This window comes from Aethalodelphis obliquidens, unplaced genomic scaffold (assembly GCF_003676395.1).
Source record: "Aethalodelphis obliquidens isolate GAN/ISIS:26980383/991018 unplaced genomic scaffold, ASM367639v1 scaffold8, whole genome shotgun sequence".
In the NCBI taxonomy this organism is placed as follows: Eukaryota; Metazoa; Chordata; class Mammalia; order Artiodactyla; family Delphinidae; genus Aethalodelphis; species Aethalodelphis obliquidens.
This window is the reverse complement of record NW_020837952.1, coordinates 16,207,533-16,226,522: the sequence shown is the minus strand read 5'-3', so window position 1 is coordinate 16,226,522 and position 18,990 is coordinate 16,207,533.

Genomic DNA, 18,990 nt, shown 5'->3' with positions numbered 1-18,990 from the left:
TATTAATAGAAACATAATTTTCTTGAAGGAGGGAAGTGAGATTATCACTTTTTAAAATCATGGTCAAAACACATCCTTGAACTCTGCCTTAGAGGTTTTGGACTAACTGAACGTGTCCAGAAGAGAGCGATCAGGATGGCAAAGGATCTGGAAGCCAGATCAGATGTGAAAAGGGAACCGCAGTGGTTTAACCTGGAGAAGGCAGACTCAAGATTGTGCTGTAGAAGAAGGGGTGGCCTCAGGAACAGAGAACCAGGGACACATGAAAACTACAGGGAGTCAGATTCCGGCTCACTGTGGAAAAAAGAGGATTTTCTAATGCAGAAGCTGCTCAGAGACTAGTGGGCTGTTTCCTCAAGCACGAGGAGTCTCCCAGCGTCAGCGGTGCTCAAGCACCACCAGAGGTACTCATGGTGGAAATACGGTCAAAGGAAAGCAAGGATTGTGAACAGAATCAAACGTTTATTGAATGCCTATTACTTGCCAGCTTCTGGGCATCCAGCCTCCACTAAACAAGACAAATACAAGTGCTGTACTCAGAGTTTATCATCTAACTGGAAGGGGGTTGGATTAAATAGTCGAAATTTCCTTTTAGTTCTGAGATTCTAGGATACACACTATTAGCCTAATATGCTCTATTATACATAGTATTACACAGAACTGGGAAAATGTTTCCAAAAGTGACTTCACGAATACTTTGGAGGAGAAAGCTTCGTATAACATTTGTTCCCTGATTCAACATTTACTGAGTGTCAATTATGTCTTGAGTACTGCAGTGCTCCATAAAGAATAACCTATCCTAAAGGACGTCACAATCTATAATTTTAACCACCCTTCAAAGACTGTTTCCTGTAGTACTCTGGCCAGTTCAGAGTCACAAGAGCAACACGTAAGATGACCACTGATCTATCTTCCATAGCAAGACAGTTTTGAAAGTGAAAAGGGTGCTATTAATAATTGCATCAAGACAACAGGTGTAAAAAAAAGGACTGCCCAGACAAAACTAGGACATCTGGTCACCCTATTAATAAGTCTCTAGAGCAAATGGAAGCCCAGGCCCTCTGAGAATAATAAATCCTCTTTGAAGGTGAAGAAGACTGGGCATCAATTGCTTTGTCAACCCAGCTCCTCGCCCAACTCCTGGAAAGTCCTCCTCCCCCACTTTGTCCATTCCAGAAATGTGATTGTTAGTCACCCTTGATTCATCCACAGGTGGGCACCAGACCCAATCAGAGTCTGTCCCTGGGGACATTTTGATAACTGGTCCTCTCCAGTAGGCAGACCCACGAGATATCAAACTTGAGCGCTGCTAGTGAGAGAGTGCTCTATGTCTGGAGAATGAAGTCAACTCAGAAGGCGATCGAGAAGGATGCTGGTAGAGTTTGACTCCCCAGTTGCAGTTCTCTTGATGCTCTCTCTACTGCACACCAGTGTTTCCTATGATTTGGTTGTTCATCCTTTCACTTATGAGAGAGATACCAATATTCTTTTAATATTTTTTCCCTTTTTACTGCACAGACTAATTCAGATACAAAGAAGTACTTTAAGTAAAAATGATGGCTCCCCAAAAGCTTTCCATTTGCCTTTCTCCTATAGGTTTGGGCCTGTTCTAGTTCCCGGGAAAAAAAAGACGTTTAAGCCATTCTGAGGCATGGCATCAATTCACCTTTGCTCTTCACTCACCCCCAATCTTGAGCATATGTTTGAAAAATAAGCTCACACCTGGCCTCTGAGACCCTCTTTATCTTTGCCACCAACTTGTTTCGCTGGGCGTCTTTGTTGGTCCCTGTTCCTGAGTCTCTGTCCTGGTAATTTGCACTCATCACAGGTCTGTCTGAAGTCAGGGGCCCTGCCATGACTTTAACCATTTCCTCCCCTAGGGACTAACTCCTTCAGCTGTAGACGTGGCCCTGACACCTGCAAAGGATGCTTATTAGCCTTTATTGTACTTGGCCTCTCTGTAGCATTGAGGCTTCTGGCCCTGTTTTCTTTCTTGAATTTGTCCTTTCTTTTGACTTCAGTCATTATATCAGCCTCTTTGCATTCTTGTCCCACTGTTCTAAACACTTCTCAATGTTTTCTAAAACCATCTTTTTCTTTGTCCATTGAAAAAATGTAGGAGATGCTGGAGGTTCCATCTATCCCCTCTTCTATTCTTCCTAGACAATTTGACTGAATCTCATGGTATCAACCACCACCAATAGGGTGACGGGTCTCTATTTTTCTAGGCCAGGTCTTTCTTGAGCTCCTGGTTCATAAATCTGTCTATTGGATGTCTTCTACTGAGAGACCCATTAAGTGCTTCCAACTCAAAGCATCCAAAACTGAACTCATCTTTTCTGCAAAACTATTCCATCTCTGAGATTCTCATTGTCTTTAAATAGCATTACTATCCAGCCAGCACCGAAAACAGAAGGCTGGGAGGCCTTCCTAGCTCCTTCCTCTCCCTGGCGCCACATTTTAGAAGTCACTATGTCCTATTAATTCGACCTCCTAGTAATTCTTGAAGCAGTCCCTAGCTATCAACTCTCACTGTCAGTGCCTTAGTTAAGGTCTTCCTCCTTTCTTTAACTATTGCAATGGTGGCTTAAATGGCCTTTCTTCATCCAGTCCCACTTCCTTCAAATAACCTTCCTTTATGCTGCCATCATAGCCTTTCTAAAATACTCTCAAATTCAAAATTTTCCAGTGATAATTCTCTAATTATCTACAAAACAATGTGCAACTCCCAGTGAGACTTGTGAAGTCGCTCTTGATCTGGCCTTGCCACACTTCCTGGACTCTTGTTCCAACACTTCACCAGCCATAAATGGAAGGCCAGCCACACTGAACAGTCTGTCAGCTTCTTAACGGGCCACTCCCTGTTATCTGTTCGTGCAGGTCATAAAAACCATTTGACTCTGCCTGGTTCTTTTGGAATGTCCACTCTCATTTTGTTCCCTCTTGAAACTCACATTGTGAAGAAGCTCAAGTCACATGGAAAGGCTACGTGTAGGTGCTTCAGGGTCAGCTGAGCCCAGCCCAGGTGCCAAACATATTAATGAAGAAGCCTCCAGATGATTCCGGCCCCCGCTGTCTTGAGTCATTCCAGCCCTCCCAGCTGGGGCCCCAGGCATCAGGAGGCAGAGACAAACCATCCCCGCTGTGTCCTCTCTCAATTCCTGACTCACAGAATCAATGAGCATAGTAACACCGTATTGTTTTCCGTCATTAACTTTGGGGTAGTTTGTTATTCACCAACAGATGACTGAGACACCCTCTTATAATACTGTGTTATCTGGATTATTCAATTCTAGGATACTTCTCTCTGTCTTCAAGAGTTTGTCCCACAGTTACAGTACATTCCGCAGTGCTGTGACTGTTGCCTTCATGAAGAGTATGTTTTATTCTTTTCCTGCCCAGTGCCTAGTACACAGAATATTTGCAATGAATCTTGTTGATGGGATCCCTGAGCCTTCTATCTAGTTACTTAGTACTGTGTCTTAGGCATCCAGTGGGACCTGCCCCTGCTCTTTTATTCTTAAGTGCTGATAGGATCCCCTTTGTCTCTCAAAATAAGTCCTTCGGCAACCACAATTCTAGCAGTTCACCCAGACCCTTGCCTCCTGAAAAACTCAGTCTGTTTCAGCTCAGCAGCCCCCCACCCCACCCCCTTGGAGCTCAAAGTAATTATGGAAGGCTCGGCAGGGGTCCTAAGAAATGTCACGGATCCATGTCTGCTAGTACCTATAAGGAAAAGTGGGGGAGAAAGACATTCATGTTCTGAATGCCCAGTGTGTGTCAGGATCTCTGCAAGAAGGTCTCCATGTATTATCTGACCTAATCCTCTCAGCAACCCTGTGAAATAGACATTTCAATTTCCATTTTACAAGGAAAGAATGCTGAGGTTCAGTGAGGCTGTGATCTACATAGGGCCACTTAGCTGGCAGAATGAAGGATCAACCCAAGCCTGCTTGCTCCAAAGCCAATGTACTGTAGTTCCTACAAGCCATGCGTTCAGGGAAACTCTTGTGAGAGGGTTGATGGATAAAACTTCACAAGTCGAATTTTGTTTCGATGACTTTAACCACAAAGAGGAATTATTCTCTGATCAACTACTAAATATCTAAAAACAACATAGTAACTAGAATCAATCAATAATACTTCAGGATGCCTCTGTTTATTCAAGGGCAGGTCTGACTGAGGAGGATCAGGGGAGGGAGAGGAAGGAAGCAAGAACACACAGAAAGCCTGAGGGAGAGGAAGGAGTTGTCTCAAGGTGAGGTCAGAGGGAAACTGCAGAAGGGAAGGCCTGCAATCTAAGACAAAGGCCTTTCCCTGGAGACTTGGGTGGGGTCGTGTCCTGGGGAAGATCAGAGGATTTAGGACATCCTTTTGTATAATAGACAGGAAACTGAAAACTTCTTTTACCTCTAAGCAGAGGAGCTTGAAAACTTTGTTAAACCGAAGGCTACAAAGAAACATCCTCAATGAAACTTGGTCCATAGGATTATACTTTTCAATTTTCATTAATGTTAATTTCTTATCATGCTTTTTACTTACACATAAATTGATTTTTTTTTTTAATTTTCATGGTTGTCAAAAGATTCATGCACAGAAAAGTTTGGATAAAGATCAATTTCTATTTCTTTTTCATTAGATCAATATATTTTAATGAAGGACAATTGATTAATATTTTAGAAAAAAATAAGACTCCTTTCCCCAGGCATTATCGATCTATGTCTGAGCCAAAGAATTACCAAAGGCTAGTCTCTGTTTTTCTCGTTGTGTAAGTCCTGGGATCTTGGGTCACACTGCCACTTTGAGGCCAACAGAAAATCAAATCAGTGCATTTTGGCAATCTATAGTGTACCCAGCATCCCGTACCTGAATTACACATAAGCAACTTTTATGTATGTGCACGAGGAACTAGGAAACAAGATCGTATGTCTGAAATCTGGTTTCCTAAGCAAGAAGCTTAGAGGTTGCTTGAAAGATCTGGTTATACAAAATTAGTGGGTTTCCCTCTAAATGAGGACTCGCTTCTCGCTCTATCCCTCTGAGTTGAAGTTACATTTATGCCAGTGCCCCTGCTGGGGCTTGTTCTACAGTTGAGTGAAGATGTGTTATCTATTTTAACACACACACACACACACACACAACTCAAATTTCCACAGAAGTGCATTAAATACTATATAAAGTATAGCAGAGAACAAATACTCCAATGCTAAGTCATCCAGGCGGAGCCATACCAGCTTCTAGGACTCAGTTCTGTTCTTTGCTACATTCCACAGTGAAACAGTTATGGAAATCCCATGATGATTGCTCCAAGAAGAGAGAACTCCATCTCATGTTCTTCGTTCTGTATCATTCTCTTCACCCACCAAAGACATATGAAGCTTCTTTTATATCGTAGGGGCTTTACCAGACTCTGGAGATGGGGAGGTAAGTAAGACAGACTGGCGCCCTATTCTTAGGAAGCTTACATTCTAGTGAGGCACCCAAGACAATAAGAGAAGCAAGTAAATGAACTGACAACCCAGTTACAGATTATGATCATTGCCATGAAGAACATAGGCAGAATAACTGGAGAGAGAGTGATTGTGGAGGGGAGGGTGTCTATTTTAGATACAAGTGATTGGGGAAGTCATCTCTTGGGAAGATGACAATTGGACTGACCCTGATGGAGAAGAAAAAGCCAGCCACGAAAAAGAAGAGCCCGAGTGGAGCATTGTGATCTGAGACTGGCATGTGCAAAGGCCCTAAGGCAGGACACACCATGGCATGCTTTAGAAACTGTTAAGAAAAAAGATAAAGTGAAGAATTCAAAATACATGAAGCAAAAAATTGACAACTTAAAGGAGAAACAGGCAAATCCACAAATCACAGTTGGAGATTTTAACACATAACGAATCACCATAAAACTTAGCAACCTAAAACAGCAAGTATACATACTATATGTATTCTCTGTACATTCTGTAAGGCAGGTATTCTGAAACATCAGCCCATCCGGCTGTGTGGTTCTAGCTCAGGGGCTCTCATGAGGTTGCCATCCAGACATCACCTAGGATTGCAGTCTTCTGAGGCCTGACTGGGACAGAAGGACCCACACTTTTACTCTCATGGCCTCAATTCCTCACCAACTGTAAGCAAGAGGCCTCAGTTCCTCACCACATGGACCTTTCCATAGGGCTTCTTGAGTGTTTGTAGGGTATTCAGCTGGTCTCCCAGAGTGAAGACTCTAAAAGAGAGAGAAGCTACATGCCTTTTTCATCTGATCTCAGAAGCCACACACACCATCACTTCTACCATATTCTATTCATTAGAAGCAAGTCACTAAGTCCAGCTCACACTCAGTGAGAGAAAGAAGGACTATCAGAAATGTGTGGTTATTTTTCAAAACCACTGCAGGCATGCTAATTTAAATACGTGCTGTGAGGTACCCAAGTGGTTAAGACCAAGTAAGTGGTCTTCCTCGTGGGAAATGCTAGTCTCAAGTGAGAGGAAAGAGGCCTGGGCTGGAGATACAAATTTGAAAGTCATCAGCATAAATGGGAGAGATGCAAATTTGAAAGCAGGCAACATCAGATTGGGGGACTGGATAACATCATCTAGGGACAAAGTGCGGCGGAGGAAAGAAGGGCTAGCCCTGAGCTCTGGGGCCCACTCTAACGTTCAGCAGTCGGGTGAAGGAGGAAAAGCCAGTGATGGAGAGAGCCGAGTAGCCAGTGATGTAAGAGGAAGACAGAAATGTGTGGTATCATGGAGGCAGAGGAAGAGTGTTTCCATAGTAATGATTAGTACAAGAGTAATGACAGCATTTATTGAGTACTGTCTATTGTCATAGGCATTGTTCTAAGTACTACCTGTGTATATGAACATTTAGTCTTTTTTGTGTGTGTGGTACGCGGGCCTCTCACTGTTGTGGCCTCTCCTGTTGCGGAGCACAGGCTCCGGACGCGTAGGGTCAGCGGCCATGGCTCACAGGCCTAGCCGCTCCACGACATGTGGGATCTTCCCGGACCTGAGCACGAACCCGTGTCCCCTGCATCGGCAGGCGGACTCTCAACCACTGCGCCACCAGGGAAGCCCTAGTCTTTTTTTTAAAAAGATTCTTTTTGTTTTAATTTGTTTATTTTATTTATTTATTTTTGGCTGTGTTGGGTCTTCGTTGCTGCCCGTGGGTTTTTCTCTAGCTGCAGCAAGCAGGAGCTACTCTTTGTTGTGGTGCACGGGCTTCTCACTAGAGTGGCTTCTCTTGTTGTGGAGCATGGGCTCTAGGCGCACAGGCCTCAGCAGTTGTGGCATTTGGGCTCAGTAGTTGTGGCTCACGGGCTCTAGAGTGCAGGCTCAGTAGTTGTGGCGCATAGATTTAGTTGCTCCGTGGCACATGGGATCTTCCCAGACCAGGGCTCGAACCCGTGTCCGGTGCATTGGCAGGTGTATTCTTAACCACTGCACCACCAGGGAAGTCCCCACATTTAGTCTTAATGACAGAAGGTAGACACTTTATGATTCCCTAATTGTAGTTAGAAAATTTCTAATCGAGACATGAAATATTTTTCCAAAGTTTTGCAGGTAATTCAGTGGGAAGCTGGGAGAAGGTAGCGGTTGCTGGGTGAAACCAAACCCTGATTAAACCCAACTCTCTGCCTATTTAGTGCCTGCGCCCAGGTGACTAAGATTTTAGATCTTTTCTGTCCTTATCTCACTCAACCTGTTAACAGCTGAGCAAATATCTATTTGGTGCCAGGCACTCTTCTAGGTACTGAAGATACAGTGGCGAGTGAAATATTTTAAAGAGCCCTGCCCTTTGGAGTCTCCCTTTCAGTGGGAGACACAGATCATAAGATAAATAAATAAAATATACAGCATGTAAAATAGCATAAGTGCAAAGGTGAAAGATAAAGCTGGGAAAGGAGCACGGAAGTGGTGGGGGGGCCATGCGGGCAGTTTTAGATGGGCTGTTCAGGGAAGGCCTCGACAGCAAGGACATTTCTGTAAGGCCCTTAGGTGAGGGATGAGCCATGCAGATATCTGGGGAGAAGTTTTCCAGGCAGAGGGAAAATTAATTAAAAAGGCCCTGAGGCAAGAGTGTGCCTGGCGTGTGAAGGAAGAGCAAGGAGGCCAGAGTGGTCAAAGCAGAGGAAGCAAGAAGAGTATGAGGAGAGAGCAGAGAAGGAATGGGGTCAGACAGGTAGGGTCTTGTAGACAGAGCCTGCGCTTTGACTTTTATTCTGAGTGAGATGAAAAGGCGTCGGAAGGTTTTGAGTAGATGATTTACATGACCTGATTTGAGTTTGAAACGGGTCACTCTGGCTGCTTTGTTAACAATAAACTATATGGAAGCAAGAACAGAAGCAGAGGCCAAAAACAAAGAGTAGAGACCAGTTAGGAAGCTATTGCAATAATCTAGGCAGTAAGTGATAATGGCTAAATCAGATTATTAACAGTGGAGATGGTAAGAAGTGGTTGGACTCTGGAAATACTTTGAAGGTAGAACCGACAGGTTTTGCTGATGCACTGGATGAGGGATGTGTGAGAGAAAAGGAAGACAAGTATGACTTCAAGGTTTTTGGTCTGAGAAACTTAAAAGAATGGAGGTGTCATTTATTGAGATGAGGAAGACTGCAGAAGAAGCAGGTTTTTGGGGGGGGAAAACGAATTCAGTTTTGGACTTATTAACCTTGAAGTGCTTATTAAATATACCCATGGAGAAGCTGAATAAGCATTTGGACACATAAATTTATCTGGAGCTCAGGGAAGAGAACCAGAGTAAGATATGAAATAGGAAGTAATCAGAGCACATACCTGGAATTTAAAAAACCATGCAACTGGACGAAACCACCAAGAGAGCAAGTGTAGCAAGAAAAGAGACTCAGTTTACAGACTGATCCCTGGCCCTCTCCAATGTCTAAGGCTATGAAGAAGAACCAGAAAGGAGTCTGACAGGAGTATACAGAGAGGTGGGTGGAACACTGGGCAAGTGTGATGTCCTGGTTACCAGGTGAAGTAAGTGTTCCAAGGAGAAGGGCAATCAAATGCGGCTGATACATCAAACAAGAGCATGGACCTTTGGACTTAACGTAGAGGCCATTGGTTGATCTCATTAAGAGGCGTTTTCTTGGAGTGGAACAAGAGATTGGTGGGGTAAAAGCCTGACTGCAGTGGATTCGGGAGAGAATGGGAGGAGTGAAACCAGAGACATCGAGTGTAGCCTGCTCTTTGGAAGAAATTAGCTATAAAAGTGAAGCCATGCGTAATTATCACTCCAATCCATTTCACCTGTAATCTGCCATTGCTAATCAAGCTTGTTTTAATTGTTGCTACAGAAGACTTGCATGTCCTCCAAGCAGCACGGAGCCTGAACAGTATTTTTGCCCAAGTTCTTTTTCTAAGAAGTTGCGGTCAGCTGTGTCTAGTTCAGCTGAACCAAGAATCAGCTGTGTCTAGCTGGAGCTGAACTGGTTAAGACTGGATAGGACCACGGACTATCCAACCGGGCACACTTGAGTATCCCCTCACTTACCTTTTTTTTTTTTGCAGTACGCGGGCCTCTCACTGTTGTGGCTTCTCCCGTTGCGCAGCACAGGCTCCAGACGCGCAGGCTCAGCGGCCATGGCTCACGGGCCCAGCCACTCCGCGGCGTGTGGGATCTTCCCGGACAGGAGCACGAACCCGTGTCCCCTGCATCGGCAGGCGGACTCTCAACCACTGCGCCACCAGGGAAGCCCCCCTCAGTTACCTTTTGATGTCAGAGGGCCGAAAATCCACCTTTAGATGCTGCTAAGCTCCTCCACGTTTGAACATGCAGAGGCCTGGAGCTTAGTTGCGCCTACGCAGAACCACGATTCCCGCACCTTTTAACAATCAGCTTCCCCACGCCCCGCACGCTCCCCACGCCCCGCACGCTCCCCACGCCCCGCACGCTCCCCACGCCCCGCACGCTCCCCACGCCCCGCACGCTCCCCACGCCCCCCACGCCTTGGACCTTCCTGTGGCTTCATTCCTCGTCCCATGAATACCCCAAGCCCCGCCTCTCTGGCGAGGCTGTTCTGAGACTTTCTCCCTTCTCCTCGCTTGGCTGCCTCCTGAATAAGCTCTCTGCCACAGAACTCGGCGTCTCAGCATCTGCCTTGCTCTGCGTCGGGCAAAACGAACCTACATACCTTTGCGAAAGTTACTTATTTTAGCTACAAGTTGTCACAGCTATGTATCATTAGAGTTAAATAGCGGCCATGGATTGAGGATTTACAATTAGTTGGGCAGGGCTAGGTCTTTGTATGCAGTGTCTCCTTAGGTCTTATAGCAACTCTGCGAGCTATTTTGATTATTATTCCCATGTTATAAATGAGAAGTGGAGGCAGAGCTTAAGCAACTTGCCCCTTTAGTCGCTCAGCCAGTAAGTGGTAGAACTAGCATTATTAAGCTCTATCTTCTGTCTCTAAGCCCCTGTTTACTCAGTTGTATGAGATAAAATACAACCTTCTTTACCAGAAAGATATTTTTCTCACAAATGTCCCAAATCATAAGCATTACTTTCCCCAACTCTTCCGACATCCCCTATCTTAATGTGCCAAATTCCCCTCTCCAGAAACCTGAGTCCACCTAGATTCCTTCCTCTCCCTGATTCCCTGCACCTCTTCTCACATCCACCTCCCCTACAGTCTACCTCCTTCACGTTCCCTGTGTCAGCTGGTCACCCCAGCTCTGGTAACCCTCTGTACAGCTCAGATCCACGTCACCCTTCCCTACTGCTGCACTCCTTATCTCCGGAGAGCCGGATCTGAGACTTCTCCCCTCTCCTTATTTGGCTGCATTTTGAATAAAACCCCTTTTTGCTGCAGACCTCCGCATCTCACCCTTTTCGGCTTGCTGTGCTTCAGGCAAAATAACCTAGTTCACCTGGTTCGGTAACAAGTAGAAGAAAAAGAAATGGGAGTAAGAACTGGAGGAGAAATGGGGCCAAGAGAGGATTTTGTTCTTGCCACGTTGTTGCTCTTTTTTCACAAAAGCAGCAACACATGCTTGTAGGGTGCTGGGGATAATCTAGAGTAGAGAGAAATGTTTGATGCACAAGGACAGGGCAGAATTACTAGGACAGTCAACGAGTAGGTGAGAGAAGGTGGGATCTAGCCCACAAATGGAGAGGTTGACCTTCGCGAGGACCATGACACCTTAGTTAACACACCAGAAGGTTGGATTCAGCCGTGTGCACTGTGGAAGTACTCTTCAAACTGTTTTCTGTAAAACTGGAGCGTAGGAAACAAGGTTATCTACTAGACTGAGAATGGGAACGTACTGGAGCTCCAAGAAGACAGAACATAAAATACTCAGGAACTAGGAGTGTAGATAAACCAGAGAAATGTAGTGTAGCCTCTGGGCAGTGTGAAGAACCTGTCAGTAGTGATCACAAATTTAAATTCATGTCAGTCAGCATGGGTGCGTGGTTTGCTCCAAATCATCTTAGCTGTACTGGTGCAGAATAGACACCAAGAGCAGTTTCAGGGGAGTAATGTGGGAAGAAGCCAAATTGGGAAGACTTGAAGAGGAAATAGGAGGTGAGGAAGCAGAGATTCCAGACTTAGACAGCTTGTCCCAGAAGGAATAAAATATACAAAGTGTATGCAGGTAGGGGATGTGGAATTGGGAAACGTAAGATTTAAAAGTGGGAGACACTAAAGTATGTTTGTATACTGTGGACTGAGCAAGTAGAGAAGAAATTGATGATGGAGAAAAGGGCGGGGGGGAATCAAGGAAGTGGGTAAAGTCCTTAAGCAGGTTAGGGGATAGAGAACACGGATCACAAGTGCAGAAGCTGACCGCTGATGGGCACAGGTTTGAGCAGGTTTGTAGAGAAGACTGGCAGGAAGGTCAGGTTTCCACTCTGAGGGCTTGTATTTTCTTAATGACAAGACGAGGTCATTCGTTGAAGAAGGCAGGTGTGGGAAGTTGGAGAGAAGGTGTGAAACAACCATCTGGAAGAAGACATAAGTGCACTTCTATGGAGGCACAGTAAGATTCCTGGCCGTTGACAAGCACCCATTTGAGGTTTTTATCCAAAACTTAGAGTCAGTCTGGTTCTGTGATGGTTTTTTGTTTGTTTGTTTTTCTTCAAGTAGCTACTGAAGTGGAGAGTTGGGTTCACCAGGGAAACCTACAAGACGACAGAGCTTTCTCCATGAAAAATATCCTATCTCCAGAACCCAGGGAGGGTGGCACAGAGGGGAACCAGAGGGTGACACTGTATGTTATTCTGACTGCTGATCCCTTTAAATGAGTTTCTATTTTAAGAGCCTGGGGATCAATAGTGCTTAATTTAATCAGCTTCTTGCAGGTTAAAAGGAAATTGAAAATCTTTATGAGTCCTGGGATAAGTTTTCATCAGAAGCTCAGGCTAATGTGCCGAGAGTGTCGTAGGGCAAGGGAAGGTGGCGTCTCTGTTTATTCCAGAAGACAATTATGACCCTGCAGGGCATTCTTTGGCTTGGATCCTGTTTATCTGGAATCTTACCAGGCCATGCTGCTTGCTTAATTCAGGATTTCTCCTTAACTCCAAGCTATAAATTTTAGCGTAGCCTACAGAATCATCCCTGTCATCCGTCCTGACCTTAGCACAGAGATTTTTAGGAGCTCTAGTTCAAAACTCAATGGACCTTAACCTCCTCACTCTGGGATGTACGGACTTTTATTATATGGCTTCAGCCTACCTTCTCAGTTCATATCCTACTGCTCCACCTATACCAGGGTGCTTGTAGATCCCTGATGATCCAAGCAATTCTCCCTCTTCACCTAGAACATCCTTCACTGCCTGTCAACCCGGTCAGCTGCTGCTGTTCCCTCAAGAATCCTTAAATCTCACCCCTTCAAGCTTTCTCTGGTTCCTTTTTTTTTTTTAACATCTTTATTGGAGTATAATTGCTTTACAATGGTGTGTTAGTTTCTGCTTTATAACAAAGTGAATCAGCTATATGCATACATATATCCCCATATCCCCTCCCTCTTGCGTCTCCCTCCCACCCTCCCTATCCCACCCCTCTAGGTGGTCACAAAGCACTGAGCTCATCTCCCTGTGCTATGCGGCTGCTTCCCACTAGCTATCTGTTTTACATTTGGTAGTGTATATATGTCCATGCCACTCTCTCACTTTGTCCCAGCTTACCCTTCCCCCTCCCCGTGTCCTCAAGTCCATTCTCTAGTAGGTCTGCGTCTTTATTCCCATCTTGCCCCTAGGCTCTTCATGACCCCCCCCCTTTTTTTTTAGATTCCATACATATGTGCTAGCATACGGTATTTGTTTTTCTCTTTCTGACTTACTTCACTCTGTATGACAGACTCTAGGTCCATCCACCTCACTACAAAGAACTCAATTTCGTTTCTTTTTATGGCTAATATTCCATTGTATATATGTGCCACATCTTCTTTATCCATTCATCTGTTGATGGACACTTAGGTTGCTTCCATGTCCTGGCTATTGTAAATAGAGCTGCAATGAACATTTTGGTACATGTTTGCAAATGAAGCAACTGACAAAGGATTAATCTCCAAAATTTACAAGCAGCTCATGCAGCTCAATATCACAAATACAAACAACCCAATCCAAAAATGGGCAGAAGACCTAAATAGACACTTCTCCAAAGAAGATATACAGATTGCCAACAAACACAGGAAAGGGCGCTCAACATCACTAATCATTAGAGAAATGCAAATCAAAACTACAATGAGATACCATCTCACACCGGTCAGAATGGCCATCATCAAAAAATCTACAAACAATAACTGCTGGAGAGGGTGTGGAGAAAAGGGAACCCTCCTGCACTGTTGGTGGGAGTGTAAATTGATACAGCCACTATGGAGAACAGTATGGAGGTTCTCTGGTTCGTTTTGTCATTAACCTCGCCCTTAGTACTTATCTGGCTCTGTAAGCACTTAGCACATCGTGCTGTGATTTATGTGTTCGTCAGTATTCCTTGAGGGACTTTGTCAAATTTATCTCTGTAGGCCCAGCACTTAGACCAAACTCTCACATATGATACGCACTCGAAGCATCAGATCCAACTTATGGAGCGAAAAATAATGATTCAAGAAACAGCTTCCACCTTTTTTTTTTTTAACTAAGCCCTAAACTTGTTTCAAGATCTCTAGCATTTGGGGGGTCAGTATGGTGAAGTAGGTAAGTCTTGGGGTTCTAATCAGAGACTGGCATTTGAATCTCTGCTCCACTATTTATTAACCAAGCACCTGTTTGTGCCTCAGTTTCCCCATATATTTAATGATGAATATGAGTATCAACTTCATAGAATTACTATAAAAATTATACAAGACAGGGAATTCCCTGGCGGTCCAGTGGTTAGGACTCTGCACTTTCATTGCTGAGAGCCCTGGTCAGGGAACTAAGATCCCACAAGCTGTGTGGCAGGGCAAAAAAAAAAAAAAAAAAAAATTACACAAGACAGTGCATACAATGTGCTTAGCTCAGTGTTTTCCATGCTTTGCACATAATAGGTAATAAACATTAGTTATCCTAATCATTATTATGAACTGTAATTATCTGGAAGCTAGATTCTTGCTGATTTGTCTCTGCCTGAGCCCTTGTCTTGAAACCTTAAGTGTTTTATTTCCTCTTTGAATTCATCTCTGCCTTGCATCCCTCGCCTGCTCTCCCCCATCTCTTCCAAACTACCATCCCACCCCAGATTCCTGGTCTCCTAGAGGCAGGACCCTGGCACCTGATTATCTGACCTCTAAACGCTGCCTCCCTGAGGTTCCTATTACCACGTGCCCCCCACTGCCGACCCCGCCTGCCTTTGCAGGCACCGTCATCTCTGGTGGGGTCTCATCCTGAATCCAGCTTCTGCCTGGGCTGTCAGAACACAGGTCTCTGCCTTCCTTCCCTCCTGCACTGACTCTGCCTCCATCCCCAGTCTCTGCCCCACCTCAGCTTTTCTGGGGCCCTCTGGGTCTGTATGCAAGGGCCATGGTTAACTTCTTCCCTCCATATCTGGCCACAGTGCACATTTTACATTTGCTGTGTGTACTTTTGCTGAACAATAATGACCAGCCCTGGGACTACACACAAAAGAGTGTGCTCCTGACCCAGTTAAATTCTTTTCCTACAAGGATCCCCATTATCCTTGTGCAGTATCCAAAAGGTCTTCAATTTATCAAATTGTTGGCGGTTCTAACCAAGTCATGCATATTAGATTGCACTACAGTTTGTTAGCTTCAACCAGAGTCATCTAAAAGACCCAATCATTTCATCCTAGCTGGAGCTCTGAAGCAGAAGCATTCCAGCGGTAGACAATGGTGGTTACACATGCTATGGCTTTCGCTTTTTATTCAAGTGAATTTCCCAACCAGAAACTTCAGACCTATGCAATATTTTGACTAGAACTCCACCCAACTACCAACAGTCTAAGGAAATTAGTGGGTTTTGTAGCAGACGTAAATACGTGGAAACAAGGAGAATCCCATATTCTAAGTATTTCCCAAGCCTCACAGTTAGAAACGATGTTGGCCAAATCTGTTTGTCTAAAGTCTCTAAAGTCAATTGAAATGGAAAATTTAACAGAGATAAGGAGCAAGAGAGAGACAGAGACAGAGAGCAAAGCTGCCCCTGGAACTCATCGCTCCTGGATAAACTACCCTTAAAACAGAGCTACCGTTATGGTAAGTCAGTTCAACGAGGCACTTACTTCCATATCATCAAATGAGTTAACAACTTTATCTACGAGACTATCTTTTGTTAATTTTTACTCTCATAGAATGTTGCTATATTATGTAAATTTGTATGGGCTTATAAGAAATAAATTCATATGTAATGATTATTTTCTACTTATACAATTATATTTTACAAAGGAAGACATTAGACCCAGGGCCTTCTGCAATGTGAAATAAAATCCTTTTAGTACCAAAGATACATTTCCTGCAAAACCAAATGGAGGCAATTTCTCTTATGATTTCTCTATACTTAGGAAACAAGGCAATAAAATTATTCCATGCATCATATCAGTGGTTAGTTAACCTGATATGGGAGAAGAGGTGAGGGCTGGAGGGAGGGAAATCGCTGTTTACGACATTTTGAGTGATGGTTCATTCAACAATCAGTATTCCTTTCCTCCATGTTAAAAAAGCCGCAGAGGTGAAAGGGACTGACTCGTTCCCCAACCTAGAAAAGATGCCATGGACGGAGGAGATGGACGGAGAAAGAGCCCAGGTCTCTCCTAGGGCTTCAGTTTCAAGCCTCCTTGGGGACTGGAGTAGAGATTCACACACAACTGCCTTCCAGCAGCCCCTCCCACATGCAGCTGCTATTCTGCAGGGCCTGTTACTAAATATAGCACCTGCATTTCAGACTGACAGAAGAGCTCCTGCTGTGTACACTGGGGAGCTGAATCTTCACACTCTCCTAATATGGTAAGCCCTGCAGCCCATCAGCCAGGGAAGCAGGGAGGGAGCCCAGCGGGTGCTAACATGAGCCTTAAGATTAACTCTTTCATGGAAGGCAGAATGGAAGCTAGCTTGACCACTGGTCACTGCAGAGTCTCCATTTACTAAGAATCTGGAAACCAGGATCCAGTCCCCCTTGCAAATAGTGGTATTTGCAGACAAACACTAGATCAAGGAAGCTGGGCAAAATAAACTGCCTCAACCCAAGGGTCACTGAAATAAAACAGGAAAAGAAAAATCAAGAAAAAATATTCTCAGGAGGGTGGGAAAGGCAGTAGAAAAGAGGACAGCAGAGGGATTGACAAGTACAGTACATGCCACCTCTGCCCCGTAGACTGTCAGTCTGTCACAGCAGCTGTGCCCACGGCAAAATGGCGAGCAGGTGTCCGTGTTGGCTTTTGATTACAGACCCAACAGCGATTGGAGACTGCAGAGCATGGGTCCCCCGGCCACTGGCTGTTCTTCCCAGCCTGCTGGAGACCCCGCCATCCCAAGGACTGGGCCATTCAGCATTTCAGGGTGTCTCCCCAGAGCCAAAGGACTATGCCCCTTGCAGGAATAATAAGAGGAAGCCCATGGTTAGACAATCAATGTCCCTAATAACTCACTAAAGTGTCAGGGTGAAATACTAAAAGCCTCCTCCTCTCTTTCCACGGGGGAAAAAAGGAAAACCACTGTGGCAGCTGCCCACTCGGAGTGCTGGGAGGACTGGCGAGTTCTCTTTTGAGCGGGGGTGATGGATAAGAGAACGTGAAGTTTCAAGACGTCCTAATCTCGCTGCTCTCTCCTTCCGCTTCTCAGTGCCCTGCTGGCTTCCATAGTTGGGTAGCAGGGTTGCGAGTCTACAAAGGTTAGGGAGGGTAAGGCCTTGTCTAGGCAGTATAAAGTATTTACTCCCTCAAGGGTCAAATGTGGGAACTCTTTTTTTGTTAACATCGTCATTGGAGCATAATTGCTTTACAATGGTATTTGAGTTTCTGCTGTATTGCAAAGTGAATCAGCTATACTTATACATATATCCCCATATCCCCTCCCTCTTACGTCTCCCTCCCATCCTCTCTATCGCACCCCTCTGGGTGGACACAAAGCACCGAGCTGATCTCCCTGTGCTATGCGGCTGCTTCCCACTAGCTAGCTATTTTACATTTGGTAGCGTATATATGTCCATGCCACTCTCTCACTTCATCCCAGCTTACCCTTCCGCCTCCCTGTGTCCTCAAGTCCACTCTCTATGTCTGTGTCTTTATTCCTGTCCTGTCTCTACTTTCATCAGAACCTTTTTTCTTTTTTTTAGATTCCATATATATGTGTCAGCATAAGGTGTTTGTTTTTCTGACTTACTTCACTCTGTATGACTGACTCTAGATCCATCCACCTCGCTACAAATAACTCAATTTCGTTTCTTTCTACGGCTGAGTAATATTCCATTGTATGTATGTGCCACATCTTCTTTATCCATTCAGCTGTTGATGGGCACTTAGGTTGCTTCCATGTCCTGGCTATTGTAAATAGAGCTGCAATGAACATTTTGGTACATGACTCGTTTTGAATGATGGTTTTCTCAGGGTATATGCCCAGTAGTGGGATTGCTGGGTCATATGGTCATATGGGATTGCTGGGTCATATTGTATTTTTACTTTTTTAAGGAACCTCCATACTGTTCTCCATAGTGGCTGTATCAATTTACACTCCCACCAACAGTGCAAAAGGGTTCCCTTTTCTCCACACCCTCTCCAGCAGTTATTGTTTCTTGATTTTTTGATGATGGTCATTCTGACTGGTGTGAGGTGATCCTCATTGTAGTTTTGATTTGCATTTCTCTAATGATTAGTGATGTTGAGCATCTTTTCATGTGTTTGTTGGCAGTCTGTATATCTTCTTTGGAGAAATGTCTGTTTAGGTCTTCTGCCCATTTTTGTATTGGGTTGTTTGTTTTTCTGATATTGAGCTGCCTATATATTTTGGAGATTAATCCTTTGTCAGTTGCTTCATATGCAAATATTTTCTCCCATTCTGAGGGTTGTCTTTTTTTGTTTATGGTTTCCCTTGCTGTGCAAAAGCTTTTAAGTTTCATTAGGTCCTGTTTGTTTATTTTTATTTCCATATCTCTAGGAGGTGGGTCAAAAAGGATCTTGCTGTGATTTATGTCATAGAGTGTTCTATGTTTTCCGTGAAGAGTTTTATAGTGTCTGGCCTTACATTAAGGTCTTTATTCCATTTTGAGTTTATTTTTGTGTATGGTGTTAGGGAGTGATCTAATCTCATACTTTTACATGTACCTGTCCAATTTTCCCAGCACCACTTATTGAAGAGGCTGTCCTTTCTCCACTGTACATTCCTGCCTCCTTCATCAAAGATAAGGTGACCATATGTGCGTGGGTTTATCTCTGGGCTTTCTATCCTGTTCCATTGATCTACCTTTCTGTTTTTGTGCCAGTACCATACTGTCTTGCTTACTGTAGCTTTGTAGTATAGTCTGAAGTCAGGAAGCCTGATTCCTCCAGCTCCGTTTTTCTTTCTCAAGATTGCTTTGGCTATTCGGGGTCTTTTGTGTTTCCATAC